This window comes from Amia ocellicauda, chromosome 10 (genome assembly GCF_036373705.1).
Source record: "Amia ocellicauda isolate fAmiCal2 chromosome 10, fAmiCal2.hap1, whole genome shotgun sequence".
Classification (NCBI taxonomy): Eukaryota; Metazoa; Chordata; class Actinopteri; order Amiiformes; family Amiidae; genus Amia; species Amia ocellicauda.
The window spans coordinates 20,282,767-20,295,677 of NC_089859.1; the positions used below are offsets into that span (position 1 = coordinate 20,282,767).

A 12,911-nucleotide genomic window follows, 5' to 3' on the forward strand; every position below is an offset into this window, starting at 1 on the left:
TCAGGTTTTTTTTTTTTATATGTATCGAGTAAACCATTGCTGATGGTCTTTCCCTAAGTAACAGCTTTTCCCTGAAGCCACACACGGCGCTCTTTGTGGAGGAAGGAGAAAAGCAGATTTCATGTCACAGGTGTCCAGGTCATTCATTGTGATGTCAGACTTCTGGGAAATCCTGTGAATTCATTAGTAATAATGCTTTGACCCAAACCAATCAAATCTATCACCTTTCTGCGCATCAGACAGTCCAATTCAGTGTCCGATGGCAGTTGCTCGATGACGGAGATTGTCCCGTCTTCCTGGTGGCATCAGGAATTCAATCGAGGCCGAGTCTACCTGGATTGTACTAGTGGACTTAAGTTTAATATGCATTTTACTAAGCATATTATATCATACATTGAGTATGAGATATATTTCATACATCTATCTAAGTTCACCTGCTGTTCTTCAAACGCGTTACTGTTTTTTGACATGAATATAAATATTATTATGATAGTCTGTTCAGCTCTGTGAAGTGCCTGCTCTGGCCCAATGCGGATCTTCCTTGGTGGTCTTCCTCTTCGGGGGAAACGGGCCGGGAGCCGGACTTGGCCAGAAGCTGCGTCAGAATTCCTTCTGCATTAAAACCCTGGCTCTCAGTCAGACAGTCAGCTTCCAAGAAATATTGTCTTTAATTACATTCGGTTTCGCGAGCCGCACACTCAGCCCCGGCAGCGCCTCTTGGCACAGACGAACAGCGCTCACCCGGCTGCGGGAGACTCAGCCTTGACTCATCCGAGTAACCGTGGCCTCCTTGCCCACCACGAATGTTCTCCAGCCACATACGCATGTGATGTAATTAGTGACTTCGACCACATGACTTGACGACTGTGTTTACCTACTTGACGATCTGTCAGGGACTCCTTTGCCTGCCCATCCAGAGACGTTTCCCGCTGCTGTGACACCGATCAGTCCTCAACAGAGACCTGTGGCCTTTTGGCTCAACTCCGCTGCCCTTCTTCCCTCCTTCATGGTCTCGGCCTCTTCTGAGGGCCTTGGTGGGCTGCAAAGCTGTGAATCAGGTGAATGAAGCAAGTCCCCCTGACAGTTGTAAAGCACTTTGGGATCACTTGGTATGAAAGGTGCTATATAAATGCAAGACTGTTATTATTAATAGTATGCTCATGATCTACCCAGCGTCATCTGTTCTTCTAACCGCCTTTCCGCCACCAAGAAAAGCGCTGGAGTCTCAATCCACGAGTTTCGAGTTTTGCCAGAGCTGTCAAACTCATGTGCATGTAATGAAAATTCACACATTCCTGCTGCCTGAGCTGCTCGTATCATCTTCCTCTCAGTGGCGCTCGTGCCAGTCGTAGGCCAGCATGAATTCACCTCAAAACAATGCAATGAATTTCACACAGGAAATATAGTGCTGTCTCACGAGTTCGGGGTTAAAAAAAATACAAAATCCAACTTCTTTAGTATCGCTACACTTTTGAAAGTTATTTCTCTTATCTGTGACTCTCCAGTGTTTTCTGATCTCAAAATATTTAAAATGAAGAGAGAAATAAAAAAATCAATTATTAAAATAAATGCTTTTGCAGTATATGGGGAATATTTCTCGCCAAGGAGTGCCACGACTCTGAATTATCATCCTGACAGCTCTGCTATAGTCTTGCGCTCCCCAAAGTACCCTGACTCAACGCGTGCAGCGCAGAAACCAGCCGTGTCTACATTATACCTGCAGTAGACGTGATGGATGGCTTTCCTCTGAGTGACTTCATCATTTGCAGTTGTGCGTTTCCATTAGCAGTGAACCAAATAACGGGGACAAAATAAATCTACAGCGTGGTAAATGTGTAGTTTACTGTCCTCAGAGGGGAGCGAATGGCTGCCGTATTGTAGTGACTTTAGCACGAGTCTGGGAGCCCATTAAATTAATTCGATGCGCCCACACACACAGAAGGGACGTACAGACACACACACCTCTTATTACAGAAAGACAAACAAACAAGAAAACACGCCAGCAGGACCAAAGTGGTCTATTGTGGATGTCCCTTTGGCTGCCGTGGACATGGTGCTGCTAACACTAGCCAGGTTTGTAAGGGTCTTGACCTGAGCTCTCATTAAAATCGTTACCAAGCTGCTGAAACGACTGCTGCTCGCCACAGAGAGAAGCGCTCGAGTCACTGTAAGATGACATGTTTACTGACAACCGCATGTACAAAACCATATGTCCAAAATAATAAGCACAGCTACCTAAGCATTGGCTTCGCAGTGCAGTTGCTGGGAGATCAAGCAAGGCGCATCATTACTACAGCACGGCACCGCTGTCAAACTCACTGTAGCGCTGCGTTCAAAAACGTAAAATAAAAAAGCAACCAGTTTTCACTCTGTTTAGTTTTTCGTCTTCTCTCCTGATGCTCAATGTTTTCAGAGTCTGACTTTGCTTTCTTCCAACACATTCGAGAGGTCAAGCTGAGTGTGTGCTGTAAACTGGAACAGGTGGACGAGGCCCGCAGACTGCACAACACAGGGCAGTGCTGCGGCACAGTTTAGTGTTAAATCACTGCTCTAGAGGCAGTTCAGAGGAGAGCAACCAGACTTATTCCAGGTCTGAAGGGAATGTCCTACTGAGAGACTGAGGAACTGAACCTTCTCACCCTGGAACAGAGGAGACTACGTGGGGACTTGATCCAAGTCTTCAAAATCATGAAAGGCATCGACCACATCAAACCAGAGGAGCTTTTCCAGATCAGCAGGGACACACGCACCCGGGGACACAAATGGAAATTGGGCTTCAAGGCATTCAAGACAGAAAACAGGAGACACTTCTTCACACAGAGAGGCGTCACAATCTGAACAAACTCCCCAGCGATGTGGCTGAAGCTGAAACTTAGTTATTAATGACACCAAACGAGCACAATGGGGCGAATGGCCTCCTCTCGTTTGGACACTTTCTTATGTTCTTATGTTACGACAGGACCGTGGGGAAGGAGTCTTTGAGGAGACGTGACGGGGTAGAAAGGGAACACCTTGCAGAGGAGGAAAGGCTGAACGTGTGGGCAGAACCGCGTGTGAATGTAAACGTGCCCTCGACCTCCCGCCTATTCCTGCGATACGAGGGGAGCGGTCGATTGTGATGTGCACCTGTGTTTGCAATGCCTTCGTTTGCACTTTATCCAGATTTTAATGTCGCTTATCGCCCTTTAGAATGCAGCCGCAGGTTTGTTCCTCGTGTGTACCATGGCCCGAGACCAAGCCAGTGGGTAAACGACTCATGAGACGCTAAGCACACATTCATGTGGAACTGGGTCATTGTGCGAGGTGGGCAGGAGTGGCGAGAGTTAACACGTGTGCGCGGACGGCCCTCCTCCGTGAGGTTACGGGCTGCAGCGCAACTGTGTGATAGCGGGCGGAGAACTGCTGACATGAGAGAAATTTTACAGCCAGGTCATTAGGAAATGGAGAACACATGTATCCGTGGCGTTGCCTGCGCGCCGTACGGGGCTGAGCTGGTGTGCAGTCTTGTATGTAAGAGGCTGATTATTTTTTACGGTCATGATGTATGAAGTGCTAGAAATCGGACTTTGTGACTAATCTCTACAGTTAGACATCCAAATGAGTGAGCAGAATAAGAAATAATATGTATCCTGTTACATAAAAAACCAAAACACAACTGTCTCGTTGCTGTACGGGGGGGCAACCCCGATCCTAAACAGATGAGTGAGGGATGCCTGTGTCTACATCCATGTCAAAACATGTGTGCGAACAAGCGATAGATTGTTCTGCATGTTCGTAGTGTTCAGGCAGTTGTTTTAAATGGCTTTGGCGCAGAATTTGCTCATTTTTTTCCATGAAGTTACGTGAGCTTCAGCCAAACGTGTTGCACATAGTCAACACAATATGCCAGTGAAGGGGAGATGTGTGTAATAGAGCGGTTATTCACTACATCAGGGCGTTTGTGCGACTGGCCGCGGATCCACACTTGGCTTCTGCTTGCGCTCGAGTCAGGTTTTACAAGAGTGTGAAGAGGCTGCGTTGAGCGCGGCCCTGAGGGGCCTGGGGGCCCGAGAGCACATTAAAAAGGGCTTTTATTTCAGCAATACATCTTTCAGAAATGCCGCTTTAATGAGCTGGTGGTTTCATGCCCTGAAAATGTGCAATTTTATTATTTTAAACACAATGATCTAACTACAAGAGTTTTCAGAACGTGATTAAAACGTGATTGATTGATTTTTCCCTCATAACAACGGACGTGGGGCTGGCAGAGTCTTTATTGTGTTGTGTTGTTTTGTTTTATTTTATTCTTTTACAAAGCCCTTTATGCTAACAGGCACTTTTGCATTGACCTCACTAACACCGTGCGTGAGCTTTAACCCAGGAGGGGAACCTGTAGCGCATTCCTTTGTGTCGAACAGATAATGAGCTAAAACAACTTTCCCATCCAGCAGCGGGGGGATTAGTCAGGTTGGGTGGGGCGCTTTCTTAAAGGGGCGCCAGTCCTGCCAGCCCGCAACCCCAGTCTTAGTGAAAATGTTACGTTGTTACATATATACAGTGCGAAACTGGGACTCGTTTACTGTACACTCAACTGACTGTCTCCGCCACACACACGTTCAAAGCTTACGAGGTGATGGCAGCTTTTTTTCATAATCGTCAAAAAAACATAAAGCACCCGAGGCACCATAAAATTTACTTTCATTTACACTTCTCATGTTCACTTTAATATTTAGAATCAAATTAATCAGACACTGAATTAAAACTGAAATTTAATTAAGAAATAATCCGTACAAAGTATGCCCAGAGCTGAATGTTTTCATTAACTTCGTTTATGGCTGTGTTTTCTTTGGCAGGCGTGTCTGGAGGGAGAGACAAACTGGATTTATACACAACCCACATAATAGGAAGGGCTTAATGCTAAGACCATGTATAAAAGTCCATTTTACACTGAATAAACATGTGCCGACGCATAGGTTTTTTGACACGTTTATTCCTCCAGGATACCAAGAGTGAAATATCACCTGAGAAACAATTACAGGACTTGTAAAGCATATCCCTGCTCAGTGAATTGTTTAGCTTGGGTCTTCTTGGAGGGGTTATTGGAAATGAAGGAATTACATGATTTCGGGGTCGAGAGATGAATTCAGAGGCAGGTAGAAGACACGAGAGAGTGTATTGATGGCAGGAAGTTGAGGCATTCCTTCGTATTGGACGTTTTAAGTTTACTGTCCAGTCTTTATTAATTTGAAAAGGAGGGTGTTGTCCTCAATCCTCAGTCTCAAGGATATGGAAGTTAAAGGAATCAAGTTGAGTATTTGTTGTTGTTATTGCGGTTGTTGTTTTTTTACCTTGGAAATGTGTCTTGAATAAATATTGAATACAGCTAATAAGATTAAAATATAACTGGTGTCATACATTTGAAAGCACTGCTGCTGATCAAAATTAATTGGAAGAACATTACAAAACATACATACATATTGTGTGTGACAGAAACAACACTAACAGTAATAATAACAGAGCGAGAGAGCGGCGTGTGTGACCGCACCAGGGAAAGCCGCGGTGACCCTGGCAATGGCAGGACTCAGGCTGGAATATTTCACTGCGGCTCCTTTGAATGGCAGCCCTTAAAACAGGGAAACAAAACAGCCTTGGCAGCCCCGGCCAGCGTCGCTTCATCGCCGCGTTCGTGTGTGAAAACAAAATCCGACAACGCGAGGCACGCCACCCAGAGGGCTCGGCACCGGCAGGCTGAGTGACAGCGCTCAGCCAGGAAAATGCAGAGTGCGATGCTGAATCACAGCTGTGTTTAAGTCCCTCGCTGGCGAGGGGCGCGATGACGGCTCGGTGGCAGAGGACGGGCAAAAGGCCGTGACCCCGTTTAGGTCATCGAAGGCTGAAAAGAATCTGAAAGCATCTGCAGTCATGGGACAAGCGCTGCAGTATTTCATTGCAAGTGTGTCGATCAATAGAAACCTCCTGAAAAAGAGGGTTTTGATACTTTCAGTGTGCAAGCTACTTTTGGTTAACTTATATTAATACAGAATATCTACTACTACTTAATCAATAAATCCTAGTCCGTTCCTTTTCTGTGCGAATGTCTCTCATTGAATACGGTAACTCCCTGAGGACAAGGTCTCTCTCTCTCTCTCTCTCTCGTTTATGGAGGTGATAATTAAAATGTAAACAATAGTATGTTTTGAAAGATGTGTACTTGTACAGGGGTGGACGTCTGTCATATTTTCAATGAAATGCCGATTGCACAAAGCAGCCCCAGAGAAATCCCTGTCCAAGGTGCCCACGAACGCAAGACCGGCCTGCTCCGTGCTGTGCTTTTCTGTCGCACCCGGACCGAGCGCTGGGCTCCTCGCGGTGTCTCTGTAGCGAGGTCTCGGTGCGGTGGTTCACTCTCCGTGTGCCGTTGTGCCGTGGAGAGCAGCTGTCCACACTGGCTGTGCCACACCCCGGTCCTCCCACTCTCCCACCCGTGGGCTCCATCTGGGCCGTGGTGCGGGTCTGTCTTTGATGGCGTCGAAGCAGAAGCCCACATCTGTTCCTGCTCAGGCCGGCCCCTGGAACAACAAATTCCATTGTTGACTCTCTCAGTGTGAGATACTGTACCGCGGCTGGCCCTTGAGCTGTAAATCCTCCTTTCTTCTTTTCTGTTTTACCCGTGGAAACTGACAGAAGAATCCGGTGCTGTTTTGTGTGTTTGTTTTGTTTTGTTTATACTTGCGGAGCCGCTTCTCGGTCGGCGCGCCCCTGAGCAACCCGTCTTTCCGCTGCTGTGGTGGAAACGCATATTTGGGACCCACGGTGTTAACTTCGCTTCGGCACCCCCTCTCCGAAAAACCTTCACATGCAACTCTGCGATTTCTTATGTTTTAAATAAGTTTCTAAGAGATGAATCATCTACTCCACTTCCAGAAACAAATAAAAGAACATTAAATTGCATATTATATAATTTCATTGTTATAATTTCAATGAGGAAATTACATTTTTTTTCCATCGGATTAAACAATACAAAATATAATCAAAGCCTGACTAGTATGTGACTCAGAACAAAAGATACAAATGATGAAGCTGTCTTTAATTTATGAGTGGTTTGTGTGTGAAGAAACATGGACTATTGTGTTTGCGTGTGTGTGTGTTTATCTTTAAAACCTCAGTCACAGAGCTTGGTAGAAATAGGATGTCAAGTGAACTTTCCCTTTCCCTTTCCACCACCAGCCCGTCCTTATTTAGCAGCGCAGTCTTGTGTGCGTTTCCACCCCTGAATACTAACGGCTCCTGTACACCTCACATCTGAGATGCATAATACAGAGTACAGCTGTACCGATAATGCGGGCTCCCCCCAGGCCCCGGCTGAGCAAATTAGGTGTCAATGGGGTGCCTGAGCAGACAGCGCTTGGCCTAATTAGTCTCCGGAGCCCGGCTGGTGGCGGGTTTAACACGAGCAAATCAATGGGCCCGGGCCTCTGGTGTGCGCGGGAGCGTGCGCAGTCAGGGATCTTCCCCACGGGTCGCTCACCTGCCCAGCAGGGATCCTGCTTCTGCTCTCCTCTCATCCTTCCTCCGTCACGTGGCACCGCAGCGAGCCAGTGGAGGAGAGGAAGAGGGGGGGGAAGGGAAAAGGAAAAAAAAAATCGAAGCATGAACATATTGAGTCTGAACACGAACCACGTGGGGAAAAGATTATTTAATGGTCAGATTAATTATTCAGCAGCTTCTCTTCCTCTGTCGAACTGCAAGGACACAGCGCTTTGAATGCAAGAGCTTTAATTAGCAGCAACGTCTGTGGCCGAAACGAATCGGCGGCTTTAACAGGAGTCGGTGAGAGCAGGAGTGCAGGAGCTTTTATCCACCGGCCCGTTTACCGGTGGCGGGGAAGGTCCAGCATCAGGCCGTGCTCAAGATGAAACCCTGATGGCGCTGGAGGTGTGCACACAAGTGTCTTTGTGCGATTTTTACATGCTTGGCGTGTTGAGCCACTCTTCCACTGGGAACAGATTTCCAAAGCCAGGGTTGGAAGATTTAGTCGGGGGGGAAAAAAAAAACTGCAGCAAGAAATACATTATTCATCAGTGTGGTCACCTCAGGAAAGAATATTCAAAAAGAGATTAAGAAATGATATTCCAGCCGGAACTAGGATATGCTTGACTTTATTCATTTTCTTAACCAGACCAGGAGTTCACAGGCGCACTTGTGCTGACTGCCGTCTCTGACCCGTCTGTGTGGCTGCAGAGGGAGTGAATGTGTTTAAGCGGTTTGTTTATCTTGATGGAGGTGTAAGAGTGGCATTGGATTTGTGTCTTTTCTAGAGATTAGCAAAGCAAGCCAACAAAATGCCTGTGACTATAGTTGTGTTCAGGTTCGTAATTTCTGCTCAGAGACAAACCGCTGTCTTTATTCTCAAACCACAGATTCTGTTCTCAGACAACGACTACATTCCTGTACATCCCATTGACAGTTTCCTGAGACAGAATCGAGTGTTGGCTATTGTTTGGAGCTCAAGCTGAACAGTTCAGGACAAGACTAGCATGTAGACAATTTAGGCACAATTATGATAATGACATATTTCATAAGACATTTTTTCCTCTGTGAGTCATTTCTGCCTTTGAAGGGAGGTGTTGAGGAATCAAACATAATCGTTCAGCCACCCAAACTGTTACACTTGTGTTACTGGAAACGGCAACACAAGCATCTATAGACTGACGATTAAATTATTATTTTTTATTACTATAACTTAACCATCCTTGAACGTGACAGAACACACCAACCCCAAGCAGACACTGAGCTTCAGAGCGAACGGAAAGCCCAGGTATTTCACTGTTTTAAAAGAGAGGAAGAGGTTAATGATGTTGCTCACTGCTTAAGCAAAACTGCCTGCATTGTGTCAGTTCTGGCTTTCCTAATGAAGCATTGTGACAATTATTGCAATTCATTAAATTTTGGCAAAATCAAAACATTAATTATGAGAACATAAGAAAGTTTCCAGTCAAGAGGAGGCCATTCGCCCCTTCGTGCTCGTTTGGTGTCGATTAATAACTAAGTGATCCAAGGATCCTATCCAGTCTGTTTTTGAATGTTCCCAAATTGTCTCTTCAGCCGCATCGCTGGGGAGTTTGTTCAGATTGTGACGCCTCTCTGTGTGAAGAAGTGTCTCCTGTTTTCTGTCTTGAATGCCTTGAAGCCCAATTTCCATTTGTGTCCCCGGGTGCGTGTGTCCCTGCTGATCTGGAAAAGCTCCTCTGGTTATGACAGATACTGTTGGTCCGCAGTGACACACAAGAAGCCGTTCCAGCCATTCCAAATGGGTTTGAAAAGCACGCCATTTGGGTTTATTTTTGCATGGGTGGGTTTATGTTCAATATTGAATGCGACGACCCCCTTCTCAGCCGGTTGGTGTGAGGGTTTGTCACAGGAACGAACTTTACAGACTCATCACAGAAATGGCGTCACTTTCTAGAAATGTTTTCTCACCAACATCATCAGAAGTGTTTGATCCCAAGTTAAATCGCTTTCTCTTTTTCTGTTTCAGGTAGAAACTGTCAACAATCTGCAGAAGAAACCAATGAAATGAGGAGAAAATAACTGAACGGAAACTTCTTTTTTTTTTTCCTTCTTTTTCTGGTTCAAATAAAGTTTTTCGGTGGCATGCCTCCCCTCCTCTCCTCTGTGTTCCCTGACCTGAACTTTGATGTCTGCAGTCCAGCCCTCATGTGTGGGGGGGGAACCTCACGTTTTTAATTGCCTGGGGGTAATGTTTGTTTCCTCTTAAAGGGAATATACCGTTCCAGAAAAAAAAGAGAGAAAATTGGTGTATATGAACATGCTTTTTTTTTTTTTTTTTTTTTTTAACGAGTCGTCACTTCATGAGCAAGTGCATTCATGTAGTAAAATGTCATAAATAATGCTTTTACATGAAACCACCCACTGTGACTGAAACGCAGCGCATTATGCGTCTTGCCATTTTCCTTTTTCCCTCTCTTCTGAAGGACCAGAAAGTGGTCAAGTTGGGATTAATGCGTATCTTTGATAGCTCTGTACAGTACGATCAATGCAATAATATTGTATTTTATATTTCAAATAGGAATCCAAGCAATCGCACTCTCTGGGCAGCAGTCGCCCCGACGCCGTTGTCGGGGGGGTGTGGTCCCCCAGGGGACGACAGAGCGATGTTGTCACACAGTTGCACTTCAGATATTAAAATAACAGAACAAGCACATGCGTTTCTATCAGCAATATTTGTGAGATGGCAGTGTGTTCTCGCTGCACACGCATTCGATATGGGTGCGTTGAAAACTAAACTCTTCATGGCAATACACAACACACATGCTGGCAGCCCTGTCGCTCACACACGTGGGTCAGGCATGAATAGGATGCCTTCATTGGACTATGACTGAAACGAAGACTGACACTGATTTTCCACCGACACCCCAGTCTGGGATGCTGTAGTAACCCTTTCTCTGTCAGTCTTGGGGGCGGGTCCCTGCTGTGGGATAGAGAGCTGCACTGAGCCCCCCCACACTGCGGCAGCGGTTCCGTCCCACGCCCCGTCCCACACCGCGCCCTGTCTGTGCCGTTTCCGCTCCTGTGCTCGTGTTCATGCCGAGCCCTGGATGCATGCAGAGAGCAGGATCGCGCAGGCCGAGACCCCCCTGCCCGTTACGGTCCCCCAGACTCCCCTCAGCAGATGCTGGGGTGTACAGTCTGTGGCGTTCGCTCATATGAGCGGTAGTGTCTGTGATCAAATCACAGCTCTGAGCCGCTTCCCCTTCACTGACACACTGGGGCGCTCAGTCCTGCTTTTGCACTGTGTCGTCTGGGACCAGATTTACACACAGCGTACATGCTGGTCTGAATTGAGGGAACGCAGCTACCCTCCCTGAGCCCCCTTTACGTCGGTCCCCTCGGTCCGGGTCAGAATCCCCATCCCAAGCTGAGGGGCAACTGGTCTGGACTGATGGGAGATGGAAAAATTCCCCCCACCCCAGCCCAGTCAGGAGGGGGGGAAATAAACCGCTCCTGCTGCCAGGGCTCGGCCAAAGCACCCTGGATGTGCTCCTTTCTTGCCACCCAAGGTCCAGTCCGCCAGTGCAGAAAGCGCAGTCGCTGCCCCGTGGTGCACTACCTGTAATACACAACACATCAATCAATCAATCAATCAATCAGTCGATCAATAACAGTGTACAGGACTCCAGTGTGTCACTCTCAGTGCAGGCCGTCGTGCTTTTGCGTTAGACGAAGACAAACTACATGATATTTCTATGAACATGGAATGCATTTCAAAGCATTTGGCGACTATAATTATTTTTGGCTGTATGATTTTTGCTGTATTATGTGAGTTTTATATAATAATAATGATGATGATGAAAGGCAAATAAAAGCGGGTCGTCTGAGTTTCTCCGTTATAAATGCACTTTTAAATCTTTGCTGTACATTCCAGCCATCGACCGTGTCGCTCAGATCGGCCCGGCTCGGCCTCACCGCCGTGAGCGACACGCACGTCTGAGGAACGTGTGATCTTCTGTGGGCGCAGAATATACAGAGTAATGAACTTTACCCAGAACCGATTCTGTTGCATTTCAGCGTCGTTCCGTTTGTGCAGAAATCCAGACCGAAAGAGCAAAGAAAACGTTGTTTAACTGTCTGAATGTGTTATTAAGAGGAATCGGCTTTTAAGACAGACCCGCGCTTCACGGCTTTAAAGCCACGTCTGGCCCTTTCGGCAGCTGGAGGCCTATTTTTATACATTCGCACGCTTTTTAATGATAGCTTTCTTCTCCTTTCGCTTATATTTAGTAGCTGCAATTCTGCCCACACATGGACGGTGTTTTAACGAGCCCTGTGCTGATTCGCTGAGCACTGAAGCCACTATGATCCTTCGAACTTGAATGTTTTCAAACGTCTCCCTTCGAAAGGAACGTTGAATGAAGGAAACCTGAGTGAAGAGGCCGAGCGCCGATCCCATCACTTACAGAGCGGTTAGCGGCTCCGGCTTCGTCTCTGTGCGAGAAATAGAGAAGCCAAGCGACTTAGACCGACCCATTGGACAGCGGTCCCGCCTGTGGTTTAGGTTTGTTATATTGGACACATGTATTGGAATGTGCAGTCAGTAATAAATGTTATCCATGTATACTTACGTTCATCTGTGAATATTTAATCATTTTATAACACCTTTATTATAAGCTGTTTAGGCTGTATATAATGGGGTAAAGAAAGATCCTCATACAATTGTAATAGTGATGCTTAAAATACATTGCATTTTGGGTCATGAATGTCCCTTTGGCTCTTTACAACATGAGAGAACGTCTCTATTTTTATTTTATTTTCTTTAGAGGCATAAACTTTGACACTGGGAAAGGCGTTGATCTGAAACATGCATCCCTGCTGTGTATAACACTGAATTTGCATTTGAAACTAGTATTTTAAACGATCTGTAAAAAAACAAAAACACCAAAAAAAGCTTCACTGGCGTGTGTTGTGTTTTGTATGACGCACTGAGACGCATTCCTCCGGCAGGCGGTCGGAACATAGACACCCTGAATGCAGTGCGAAACCCAAGTCACTTTATAAACTCCCTGATCTTAGTACAATAGAATAAGTGTTGCATTATTTGTTACAACCTATATGTCATGTACTTATGGAAGATGTAATGTCCTTCTGTAACTGTTGTTTACTGTTACCTAAAATAAAATGTATTAATGCCTCGGATCAGTTCAGACCCCTTGTTGCCGTGTGTTCATTTCCTTCCCCCCTGCTCGAGTGAGTGTCCTGCTTTTCAAACCAGCCACCGGCGTCACTGTCTCTCTGTCCACCTGGGAGCCCTTTTATAAACGTTTCTGGAAGGAGCGAGAGAAAAGGTGGAGGATGCTAGGGACTTGTGCCACCCTCGCCTCCGTGGGACGACTGGTCCGACCCCCTGCCTTCAG

At 46.3% G+C, this 12,911-nt stretch overlaps 1 protein-coding gene across 4 annotated transcripts in view; it reads left to right on the plus strand.

Annotated features, from left to right (window-relative positions):
- The window catches only part of cdk14 (cyclin dependent kinase 14), a 115,324-nt gene extending 102,623 nt beyond the window's left edge, over positions 1-12,701 (plus strand). For 3 of the 4 annotated variants that reach the window (XM_066715440.1, XM_066715443.1, XM_066715442.1), the window contains one exon: positions 9,518-12,701. The gene's annotated coding sequence lies outside the window, so the exon portion shown is untranslated. The remainder of the gene's footprint in view (positions 1-9,517) is intronic. The other variant, XM_066715441.1, reaches the window with a different exon arrangement.
- Positions 12,702-12,911: the final 210 nt, after the last annotated feature.